Source organism: Saccoglossus kowalevskii, chromosome 13 (genome assembly GCF_978046115.1).
Source record: "Saccoglossus kowalevskii chromosome 13, keSacKowa6.1, whole genome shotgun sequence".
NCBI lineage: Eukaryota > Metazoa > Hemichordata > Enteropneusta > Harrimaniidae > Saccoglossus > Saccoglossus kowalevskii.
Window position 1 is genome coordinate 23,988,507 of NC_140653.1, and position 13,639 is coordinate 24,002,145.

Sequence of the window (13,639 nt, forward strand, 5' to 3'; positions counted from 1 at the left end):
TCGCCTAAATGAATGGCGTTATTGACACCTTTACATCGATAACGCCATAAGCTACAGCGATATCGCTTAAACAATTGGCGTTATTGACATCTTTACATCGATAACGCCATGCGCTACAGCGATATCGCCTAAATGAATGGCGTTATTGACATCTTTACATCGATAACGCCTTAAGCTATGGCGATATCGCTTAAATGAATGGCGTTATTGACATCTTTACATCGATAACTCCATTAGCTACAGCGATATCGCCTAAATGAATGGCGTTATTGACACCTTTACATCGATAACGCCATAAGCTACAGCGATATCGCTTAAACAATTGGCGTTATTGACATCTTTACATCGATAACGCCATAAGCTACGGCGATATCGCCTAAATGAATGGCGTTATTGGCATCTTTACATCGATAACGCCATAAGCTACGGCGATATCGCCTGAATGAATGGCGTTATTGACATCTTTACATCGATAACGCCATTAGCTACAGCGATATCGCCTAAATGAATGGCGTTATTGACATCTTTACATCGATAACGCCATAAGCTACAGCGATATCGCTTAAACAATTGGCGTTATTGACATCTTTACATCGATAACGCCATACGCTACAGCGATATCGCCTAAATGAATGGCGTTATTGACATCTTTACATCGATAACGCCTTAAGCTATGGCGATATCGCTTAAATGAATGGCGTTATTGACATCTTTACATCGATAACGCCATTAGCTACAGCAATATCGCCTAAATGAATGGCGTTATTGACACCTTTACATCGATAACGCCATAAGCTACAGCGATATCGCTTAAACAATTGGCGTTATTGACATCTTTACATCGATAACGCCATAAGCTACAGCGATATCGCCTAAATGAATGGCGTTATTGCCATTAGAACATCGATAACGTCATACGCTACAGCGATATCGCCTAAATGAATGGCGTTATTGACATCTTTACATCGATAACCCCATAAGCTACAGCGATATCGCCTATATGAATGGCGTTATTGACACCTTTACATCGATAACGCCATAAGCTACAGCGATATCGCCTAAATGAATGGCGTTATTGACATCTTTTCATCGATAACGCCATACGCTACAACGATATCGCTTGAACAATTGGCGTTATTGACACTTTTACATCGATAACGCTGATAACGCCATAAGCTACGGCGATATCGCCTGAATGAATGGCGTTATTGCCATCTTTACATCGATAACGCCATAAGCTACAGCGATATCGCCTAAATGAATGGCGTTATTGCCATTAGAACATCGATAACGTCATACGCTACAGCGATATCGCCTAAATGAATGGCGTTATTGACATCTTTACATCGATAACCCCATAAGCTACAGCGATATCGCCTAAATGAATGGCGTTATTGACACCTTTACATCGATAACGCCATAAGCTACGGCGATATCGCCTAAATGAATGGCGTTTTTGACATCTTTACATCGATAACGCCATAAGCTACGGCGATATCGCCTAAATGAATGGCGTTATTGACACATTTACATCGATAACGCCATAAGCTACAGCGATATCGCCTAAATGAATGGCGTTATTGACATCTTTTCATCGATAATGCCATACGCTACAGCGATATCGCCTGAATGAATGGCGTTATTGACATCTTTACATCGATAACGCCATAAGCTATGGCGATATCGCTTAAATGAATGGCGTTATTGACAATTTTACATCGATAACGCCATAAGCTACGGCGATATCGCCTGAATGAATGGCGTTATTGACATCTTTACATCGATAACGCCATAAGCTACGGCGATATCGCCTAAATGAATGGCGTTATTGGCATCTTTACATCGATAACGCCATACGCTACAGCGATATCGCCTAAATGAATGGTGTTATTTACACTTTTACGTCGATAACGCCATAAGCTACGGCGATATCGCCTGAATGAATGGCGTTATTGACATCTTTACATCGATAACGCCATAAGCTACGGCGATATCGCCTAAATGAATGGCGTTATTGGCATCTTTACATCGATAACGCCATAAGCTACGGCGATATCGCCTGAATGAATGGCGTTATTGACATCTTTACATCGATAACGCCATTAGCTACAGCGATATCGCCTAAATGAATGGCGTTATTGACACCTTTACATCGATAACGCCATAAGCTACAGCGATATCGCTTAAACAATTGGCGTTATTGACATCTTTACATCGATAACGCCATGCGCTACAGCGATATCGCCTAAATGAATGGCGTTATTGACATCTTTACATCGATAACGCCTTAAGCTATGGCGATATCGCTTAAATGAATGGCGTTATTGACATCTTTACATCGATAACTCCATTAGCTACAGCGATATCGCCTAAATGAATGGCGTTATTGACACCTTTACATCGATAACGCCATAAGCTACAGCGATATCGCTTAAACAATTGGCGTTATTGACATCTTTACATCGATAACGCCATAAGCTACGGCGATATCGCCTAAATGAATGGCGTTATTGGCATCTTTACATCGATAACGCCATAAGCTACGGCGATATCGCCTGAATGAATGGCGTTATTGACATCTTTACATCGATAACGCCATTAGCTACAGCGATATCGCCTAAATGAATGGCGTTATTGACATCTTTACATCGATAACGCCATAAGCTACAGCGATATCGCTTAAACAATTGGCGTTATTGACATCTTTACATCGATAACGCCATACGCTACAGCGATATCGCCTAAATGAATGGCGTTATTGACATCTTTACATCGATAACGCCTTAAGCTATGGCGATATCGCTTAAATGAATGGCGTTATTGACATCTTTACATCGATAACGCCATTAGCTACAGCAATATCGCCTAAATGAATGGCGTTATTGACACCTTTACATCGATAACGCCATAAGCTACAGCGATATCGCTTAAACAATTGGCGTTATTGACATCTTTACATCGATAACGCCATAAGCTACAGCGATATCGCCTAAATGAATGGCGTTATTGCCATTAGAACATCGATAACGTCATACGCTACAGCGATATCGCCTAAATGAATGGCGTTATTGACATCTTTACATCGATAACCCCATAAGCTACAGCGATATCGCCTATATGAATGGCGTTATTGACACCTTTACATCGATAACGCCATAAGCTACAGCGATATCGCCTAAATGAATGGCGTTATTGACATCTTTTCATCGATAACGCCATACGCTACAACGATATCGCTTGAACAATTGGCGTTATTGACACTTTTACATCGATAACGCTGATAACGCCATAAGCTACGGCGATATCGCCTGAATGAATGGCGTTATTGCCATCTTTACATCGATAACGCCATAAGCTACAGCGATATCGCCTAAATGAATGGCGTTATTGCCATTAGAACATCGATAACGTCATACGCTACAGCGATATCGCCTAAATGAATGGCGTTATTGACATCTTTACATCGATAACCCCATAAGCTACAGCGATATCGCCTAAATGAATGGCGTTATTGACACCTTTACATCGATAACGCCATAAGCTACGGCGATATCGCCTAAATGAATGGCGTTTTTGACATCTTTACATCGATAACGCCATAAGCTACGGCGATATCGCCTAAATGAATGGCGTTATTGACACATTTACATCGATAACGCCATAAGCTACAGCGATATCGCCTAAATGAATGGCGTTATTGACATCTTTTCATCGATAATGCCATACGCTACAGCGATATCGCCTGAATGAATGGCGTTATTGACATCTTTACATCGATAACGCCATAAGCTATGGCGATATCGCTTAAATGAATGGCGTTATTGACAATTTTACATCGATAACGCCATAAGCTACGGCGATATCGCCTAAATGAATGGCGTTATTGGCATTTTTAGATAGTTAAGACAATAACTTATGCTAATTGCCTATGTGGATCACGAATTTAATGTTTGCCGCACTATTTATGCCGAAATCCTTTACATGCGTGACGTTACTGACATTTACGTTTGATATAAAACGTAAAAATTACATTGAACATATCATCCAACACACTTTGTTATCGACAAATCGCCATTGATAAAGCCTCGATGATTTGATTTAATTCTAAACACCATTGACTACTTCTCGGTTAGTTATTTCTTCATGGTTAAACACTTATAACACGTTTATATCGATATCGCCTAAAACCAAATATGATCTATTGATAACGCTTCTTGCTAAACACTTGTGCAATCGTTATCGCTTCCCAGCTAAACACTGTTTAATTGTTAACGTCGATATCGCCATTTAGTAACAACTCCATGTCGATATCGACTTTCAGTCTAAACACTTGTTACCCCACCACGTCAATAACGACCCAGTGATGTCGTTATCGCCTAATTAACAGCGTTATCGCCAAACGCTTCTCAAAACGCTGCGTTATTTTTTGCACTAACGGCGCATAAATATCGATAACGATGTTAGGACAACGATAACGACAAATACACATCGATAACGACATTTGGGCATTCTGACTGGGTAATTTTAGTCGATATCGTCTTATATTTTTGTCGTTATTGCCATCGCTTAGTCGATATCGACGCATGCTATTTATTGCACTAATGGCCCGCCATAAGCCCTATGTTGCCGACCGCATTATTTACGTGACTGACTCTGGCCGGCCCATAGGGCTATGGGGCCTTGTGCCAAATTTGGTCGTCGCGAAAATCACATTTTAAGACCTTCGAAAGTACTCACTATGTTTATTTACTTCCAAACAATGACCAGAACCTATTTGCGCTGTGAAATGATGACGGTGGTCATAAAAAATTGACTTTATTTACCGTACACCGAGTCGCAGAAAAATAACAAGACGAAAGACGCCATTTTGGACCACAGAGTTACGCGAGACCTATAGCAAATTACGCGAGACCTATAATTTTGTACCACGTGACCGAAATCAGTAGATAAATTGCGTTTATGCAACTAGTTTCTATTATTAAACAAAAATCATACAATTATAAATACTGTATGTGATTGCTTTGTTGGAACAATTAGAATAACGGGAAGAGTGAGTTTTATTCTTCCACCACTGTATCACATGACCGCCAAACGAGATTACATTTATTCTGCGCTAGGGAGTGTGGGATGTCAATGGCTGTCGTTTTCTCGTAATTTGCTTGGTTTCCGCGGTAATTGTAAAATATCACAAATTATTGCTTATTTATAAACACAAATTGCAAACAAAAGTTTGTATGTTATTCATCCAGCTATCAATTCACAATAAAGGTATGTCACACCATCATAATCGAAAGCAAAAGCGATTTAATTTACGTATGCCAGATTTCTGTTTTTAAACGGTGATAGATCCCGTAGCTCTATGTTCGACGTACAACAACAAAATTAAAAAAAAGACGTCCAAATGAAATTGTTAGGGCGAAATTCGATTGTAGGTCGCATCAAAGAGCTACGGAACCGCAGCTACCCTTTGGGATCGTAATTTTTAGTTGTTTAGTCTAGAATAGAGTACATAATTGCTTGCCCTTTAGGTCAAGTCCAATATCAGGTTTGCTGTCTAGGATGGGGCCGCGATGGGTTCTGTTTTTTTTTTTATTTCCCTGTATTTATCCGAGTTTCAGTACGTTTATTGATGAGTCCTGGTGATGAATAGTTCAACCATAGTCCCTCAACACCTTGAGAGACTGTGACTCAACCTATAACTGAATAAATTTAGTGACATTTTGGTCTCTGATGGGATATACAAAATCACTATTTGGTCTATAATGGGGTTTTCGAGGTGAAAATGGTCTATGATAGGGTCTGGGGTTTTACCTGCCGGCCGCACACCCCTACCAAACTGAAAGGCCAATGACCACCGGGAGCGCGTATCATACAACGTTCGATACGCGCGATCGTAGAACGTTCTTTACGCGCTCAGACCTGTTCGTCAAACGAATTGTTCTTTTTATGGAACTTTACGCGTGTTCCAGCGTATTTTACCACGTTCTAGAATATAACATCAACGGAAAAGAACAGTGAGAACAAAACTTGAACACAACTGACCGTAGTCGTATTTGCGCTGCCTTTCTGGAACAAGCTGAATTTGTTGGTTCTTTTTAAAAAAACAATTACTATCGAAAATGGCAAACCGACTAGTTTTTTTGGCTGCACTTCTATTAGCGCTGATTGCTTTGACATCAACATCTCCGGCTCGACAATCCAGGTACGCCGATAAGTAAGTTACTGTTTGAATATGTTTTGAATTACCTAAAGTCATCTGTGGTGATATTGTAAGATTATTATCGGGCCTCTTCCGTTGATAGGAAATATAGTTATAAAGGGGCCCCACCGCTGAATTTTGTCATTGTATGTACGTACGTATACATTTTCTGTGCCTCTGGACGGGAGAAGGTTCGAGACAATATCGCCCGTTTATTTGTGTCGTCTGCCTTTGCCTAACCTCAATTAAGGCACTGGTTGAACTTGATTATTCCACTTATTTTGGGGCGAACGAATAATTGTATCATCTTTTCAGCAGGATAAACTCCGATTCGAATATGTATCGAATTATCTACACATTTTGTTGAATTTATAATCCATATGAGTATTTTGCCACTACGTGATACAATCAACTAGAGTTGTGTAGTATTCATACATGGAACCAAGAAACTTCATTGTATTTGCCTGCTTTCGCATAACTACCAATTTGACACAAATCTACAAAAAAACATGGTCACATCCTGTAGTTGAAATTAATTAAGTTTATTTAAATAGTAAGTTTGCCAGATATACCAGTAGTTTGCAATGCTTTATTTTATTCATTTGTATTTGTTGAAATTAGATTCAACGATGTCGGTTATGGTGAAGATTACTTTTATAAAGATAGTGAAGATGAGTTTGACTCGGAAATCAATCGCAATGGCCAACTGGATGATGATGAAGATTACTTTGAAGACGAAGAATACGATGACGAGTACGACGAATATGACGGTATAGAATCGGAATATGACGAAGGCGATGGAAGATTTCAAGGAGATTATGGATTCGATGACGAATATGACGACGATGCAGATGACGATAATGACCAGTACGACGAATACGATTACGAATACAACCAAAATAGGAATTAACAAATGCATAATAATAATAATAATAATATTTTTAATATAATTTTTTATCGGCATTTTGAAATTTCGCTTTTCAATCAAAGCATTTTCGCCAGAAAAGTAAAATATCATTGTTGATACATTTAATGTATAATTGTATGACGGAGTTTTGTTCAATTTGGATAGGTCGGTTCGCCAGAATTAGTTATGCAGTGTCGTTTTTTATGAGCAAGTGCCCGAGCCGGTGTTAGATACATGGGTTTTTTTTTGCCACATAACTTTAACCAAGCCCCAGACGAACACGAGCTTATGAGAACCCTAGCAAAGCTGTCTCAAAGTCGCATTCGTGAATGAATCTTGGCCAGTGGCTTTGGTCACCGTGACCAACTGAGTCTGTATCATACTCATCCAGGGCTGAGGTCAAACTTGTGTGTGTATGTTCAATCCCAAGTAGTGGTACAGGTGGTGTGCGTAGCCATATCTTACACATGTACTTGTTGCCACGAAATACAATACGATCGCTGTTGATTGTGTTTTTGTTTTGCCTAACCTCTATTTTGTACCATATTGTACTTCGGCTCAAACAACGTTAACCTGCCAGTTAAATAATTTTGTTTAGTAAAACACTTTTTTTACACGCTCAATGATAAAATCTACAAAAAACAAGCGATTAGAACAGCAATTTCATAGGATTGAATAGATGGGTTGTTATTTGCAAAAAAAATATCGCATCTCCATACGATCGACAAGTATTGTATGCTACCACAGTCCCTCTGGTCTATAGGAAGTGTGCAAAAATAGTCTTAACACTGTACTGCATCTCGTCTTTATTGTTTTATCGGCAAAGATGAAAATGGCTAATATAAGAAATAGGGCATTGTTCCAGGCATGACACGATCGATTGAAATAATTTTTTATTTGCATAAATTAATATTCATGAGCAATGAAAAACTCTTCTTTTCAGTAACATTGTGCCAAAATGCTTTCCGATAGCACACATGATAGTTCTAAATTGACTGGTTCTATCGTTACGAGCTGAAAAAATAATCGGAAAACTGATGTAAAAATGATTTTTGAGACACGTTTTTGATCACTCCAGTAAACTGTTGAAAGTAACCACAGTTTTTTTCTTTACCGTGGTCATAGCAAGTTAAGAAATTCATGGAGAATACAGATGCACATTGATACTCTAGTACTATTGCTCAAAATGTTTTCAGTAAATTTTATCAGTGACAAGTTACCTAATTAGTATGCATTTCGAGAAACCACTGTGTGTGTGCATGCGCAGTTTGAAATGGAACATTTTTGAACGCAATGAAACACGGGTAGAATTCACTGGTTGTCGGTTGTTTTGCAATAGACTAATTTTAGAGGCTGTATTTTTCTATGTGATGTTTTTAAGTTATGTTAGGAATTATTCTATAAAGAAATTATTGTTTCGACAATAGCCTACGGATGACTGACTTCGAAACATTCCATCCAGGGACGGCGCCCTCCCTTGCCAATCCCCCCTGAACCAATCTGTCAATGCACCCCCTGCCTTTCTTATTGGTTCGGAGCTTACAATTACCGTCAGACGCAAGATGCGTCAGACGCGATGTACTTGTATTTGTTCATACGTAACCTGCCTACTAGCAACGAGCGAGTGTAGGACGAAAATATAAAAAATCAAAAGAACACCGGCAGACATGCAACCCGGAAGAAGTAAACTGCATATTTGAAAGCGTAGATTTTCAGTTGAAGAAGATGATTTTTGGAGAAAATGGACTAAATTAGAGATTGTACGTGTGTGTTAGAGTAAATATGCCCGTGGCCCAAAATACCCGCAAAAAATATGAAAATATTTTGCCAAAAAAAATTTGCACGCTCGTTATTCTTGCTTGGGCAGAATAATGTGCAAATTGTCAGAGGATGGTACGAGTTAGTTGAAAGATGATGGCAGTTTTATTTCAGGGGAATTGTTACGTTACGAGTTGGAAACATTGGTGTTCGGTGCACTGAAACTCTGGGCGTTTGGAACGTTCAAAATTTGTCTTACCTTCCGGTTTGTTAACCCCAGGTCACGCAATATACACAAGCGCATAAACAATGAACTCGCAAACTCTATCAATTCGGGAATTCATGCGACACATTAGCTTATTTATCACCTCAAAGACACGGTTACAACTATAGAGGGCGCGGCAGAATCAACCAGTCGTGGAGATTCTACAAACTCGTTCTCGGGAATTTATCGCAATAAACTTGAAACAATAAAATTAACACGACTGGGCCAATCGCGCGAATTATGTCACTAGTTAGAAACCTAGTTCGTGTCGCTGAAGGCGCATCATCTATCAGTTTCCATTTTTGCTATTTTCAGAGATTTTTTTTAATTAACAATGACTTGTATTAAAGCAAGTCTATGTCTCGTCATAAACGGGAAATAACTATTGTTGTAAAAAAAACATTACGAAATAGAAACATTGTATACGTTTAATATATGTTTAGTTATGTTCGAAAGCCGTATATTTATTACAGAATTGGTCCAAGAGCAAATATCTTACTCATTCGTGAACCAATAGCGTTAACGGAATTCTCAGTAACTCGAATCAAGGGCGTTAGGCAAAAGTGTTGGATAAGTGATAGATTCAGTTTTGAAAGATTTAAAAAAATAATATTCGTATTTAATATATACACAAACTAGACACTACGCCATTGTATCTATATTCAATGTCCTTGCCAATTTGACACGTATTAGTCGTAAGTTATCAATAGTACATGAGAGCATTGACGATGCAGGTCGGCGTCTTCTACACCGATTTGTTTGTGCTGGGACAGCGCTTCCGGTGACGACACAACGACATGAGAGTTGTAAAACGCGCGCGCTTCCACGTCACGATTGCGTGCGCGTCTGTGTTCCGCTATCCTCGGGGGCGGAGCTACGTCACAAGACGTTCCACGTTGCTACGACGCGCACCACTGTACATGCATTTCTATGGGCTCTGTGCGCGCTGTAGCCGTGGTTTCGCGGCGTTTTGGGTCCGGGAAGATATTTTGCTTCGTCTGTCAGTTATATATACATCGTCGGTATACAGTCCGACTGTATACCGACGATGTATATATAACTGACAGACGAAGCAAAATACCTTCCCGGACCCAAAACGCCGCGAAACCACGGCTATGCGCGCTGCTGTGGAACGCTGGTCGAGCCGGTGAAAATTCGAGAAAACAACACAAACTCAACTTTGAAGTAATCCTGAACAACCAAATTTATATATGTTACACACGTAGGGCTAATCTTGTTACACTGTTCAGCGGAGTTTCAACAATCATCCCAAAGTACCGTTTTCTGCGAGTTTTGGGCCTTTGTTTTCACCGCCGCGGGTTGCCAGGCGGTGAAAATGCCCGGATGTCCGCCCCCGAGGATAAATAAGAAATACCGCTAAACCAGGGGGGATTGGCACGAGAGGGCGCCATCCGATCTGAATGGAACGTTTCGACTAGACTGGCAAAGTCGGGACTTCTTTTTTGTTTTACAAAAATATGATTGGATAGAAAAAATAAACGAACTACAAATACTCCTAAAGTTTAAAAATTATTTCTCAGTACTTATTCACTGTTAAAATGCTGTACCATTACTTTCACCATCCTACTACAGCCAGATCTGAAGGCCTTTGCCGCATTCTGGCCATGCTGTGTGGCGCGTATCGCGTGGACGGGTTTCACGTTCTCTGCACGTAATAAGCTCGGTTATTAAGCATCCTTTTTTGGGGATGCCCGGTGGCCGAGGGGAAGACGTGTAGTGGCGTGAAGCTAGGCGATTAGGTGCCGTACGCGAGCGCCGGTTCGAGTCACGCACGCAGTACGTATTTACTATAATTAGACATAGTCTTTACCTTGCCGTTTATTCGGTGTTATTTGCTTACTTTACTTCCTATGTCGACAGCAACTATGAGTTTAAAAATTATTTCTCAGTACTTATTCACTGTTAAAATGCTGTACCATTACTTTCACCATCCTACTACAGCCAGATCTGAAGGCCTTTGCCGCATTCTGGCCATGCTGTGTGGCGCGTATCGCGTGGACGGGTTTCACGTTCTCTGCACGTAATAAGCTCGGTTATTAAGCATCCTTTTTTGGGGATGCCCGGTGGCCGAGGGGAAGACGTGTAGTGGCGTGAAGCTAGGCGATTAGGTGCCGTACGCGAGCGCCGGTTCGAGTCACGCACGCAGTACGTATTTACTATAATTAGACATAGTCTTTACCTTGCCGTTTATTCGGTGTTATTTGCTTACTTTACTTCCTATGTCGACAGCAACTATGAGTTTAAAAATTATTTCTCAGTACTTATTCACTGTTAAAATGCTGTACCATTACTTTCACCATCCTACTACAGCCAGATCTGAAGGCCTTTGCCGCATTCTGGCCATGCTGTGTGGCGCGTATCGCGTGGACGGGTTTCACGTTCTCTGCACGTAATAAGCTCGGTTATTAAGCATCCTTTTTTGGGGATGCCCGGTGGCCGAGGGGAAGACGTGTAGTGGCGTGAAGCTAGGCGATTAGGTGCCGTACGCGAGCGCCGGTTCGAGTCACGCACGCAGTACGTATTTACTATAATTAGACATAGTCTTTACCTTGCCGTTTATTCGGTGTTATTTGCTTACTTTACTTCCTATGTCGACAGCAACTATGAGTTTAAAAATTATTTCTCAGTACTTATTCACTGTTAAAATGCTGTACCATTACTTTCACCATCCTACTACAGCCAGATCTGAAGGCCTTTGCCGCATTCTGGCCATGCTGTGTGGCGCGTATCGCGTGGACGGGTTTCACGTTCTCTGCACGTAATAAGCTCGGTTATTAAGCATCCTTTTTTGGGGATGCCCGGTGGCCGAGGGGAAGACGTGTAGTGGCGTGAAGCTAGGCGATTAGGTGCCGTACGCGAGCGCCGGTTCGAGTCACGCACGCAGTACGTATTTACTATAATTAGACATAGTCTTTACCTTGCCGTTTATTCGGTGTTATTTGCTTACTTTACTTCCTATGTCGACAGCAACTATGAGTTTAAAAATTATTTCTCAGTACTTATTCACTGTTAAAATGCTGTACCATTACTTTCACCATCCTACTACAGCCAGATCTGAAGGCCTTTGCCGCATTCTGGCCATGCTGTGTGGCGCGTATCGCGTGGACGGGTTTCACGTTCTCTGCACGTAATAAGCTCGGTTATTAAGCATCCTTTTTTGGGGATGCCCGGTGGCCGAGGGGAAGACGTGTAGTGGCGTGAAGCTAGGCGATTAGGTGCCGTACGCGAGCGCCGGTTCGAGTCACGCACGCAGTACGTATTTACTATAATTAGACATAGTCTTTACCTTGCCGTTTATTCGGTGTTATTTGCTTACTTTACTTCCTATGTCGACAGCAACTATGAGTTTAAAAATTATTTCTCAGTACTTATTCACTGTTAAAATGCTGTACCATTACTTTCACCATCCTACTACAGCCAGATCTGAAGGCCTTTGCCGCATTCTGGCCATGCTGTGTGGCGCGTATCGCGTGGACGGGTTTCACGTTCTCTGCACGTAATAAGCTCGGTTATTAAGCATCCTTTTTTGGGGATGCCCGGTGGCCGAGGGGAAGACGTGTAGTGGCGTGAAGCTAGGCGATTAGGTGCCGTACGCGAGCGCCGGTTCGAGTCACGCACGCAGTACGTATTTACTATAATTAGACATAGTCTTTACCTTGCCGTTTATTCGGTGTTATTTGCTTACTTTACTTCCTATGTCGACAGCAACTATGAGTTTACAAATACTCCTAGATTTGTTTGACTTCATTAAAAAATAAAATCGTTTTTGTAGGGTGGAAACTTTTTGAGGTCAACCCCACCCCCACCCCCAAACTAAAGCAAATAAGTTTTTTATCCGACATCGACCTTTTGACGTCGTCCCGTATATTTATTATCATCAGGGCAAAGCCATTGTGTCGTCACAGGAAGCGCCCTCCCAGCACAGACCTGTGTCATATGACGCCTTACTAGCCGATTTTGGCTAAAATAGCGCTCCGCCGCGTTTTTACACTAGTGTTCATACACGGAACTTGATATTTCTTTTTACAATTTAAGTTGCTTTTTAATCACATATTTTATAATAACTTATTGTTTAGTGAGTGAAATTTTAATGTCATAAATATTCCAATCTTTGAAACAACAGAACCTAACACATAATAACGATAATCAAATTTGTGTTTGAAGTTCGAAAGTACTTGTGTATATTCCGGTTTCAACTAGTTCGAAAATAGAATGTCCTTGAACGCCATAAAATCACGCGTAGAACGCCTTCCGAACCTGACACTAGCAGCGAAAACTTATCGCAAATTTGCGCAATTTTGGGCCAGTTTGTTCTTACAATATTTCTGAGTTTCATTTATCATTATTTAGTAAACAGGCCCTTGAAACGATTTGATATATCCGTAAAATACGCACAATCGACGATTGACTTCGAAACATTCGAACTTTCGAACAAACTCCCGACACACCTTGCGCGATATGCGTCAGATCGATGTTGAAAGAACGCCGA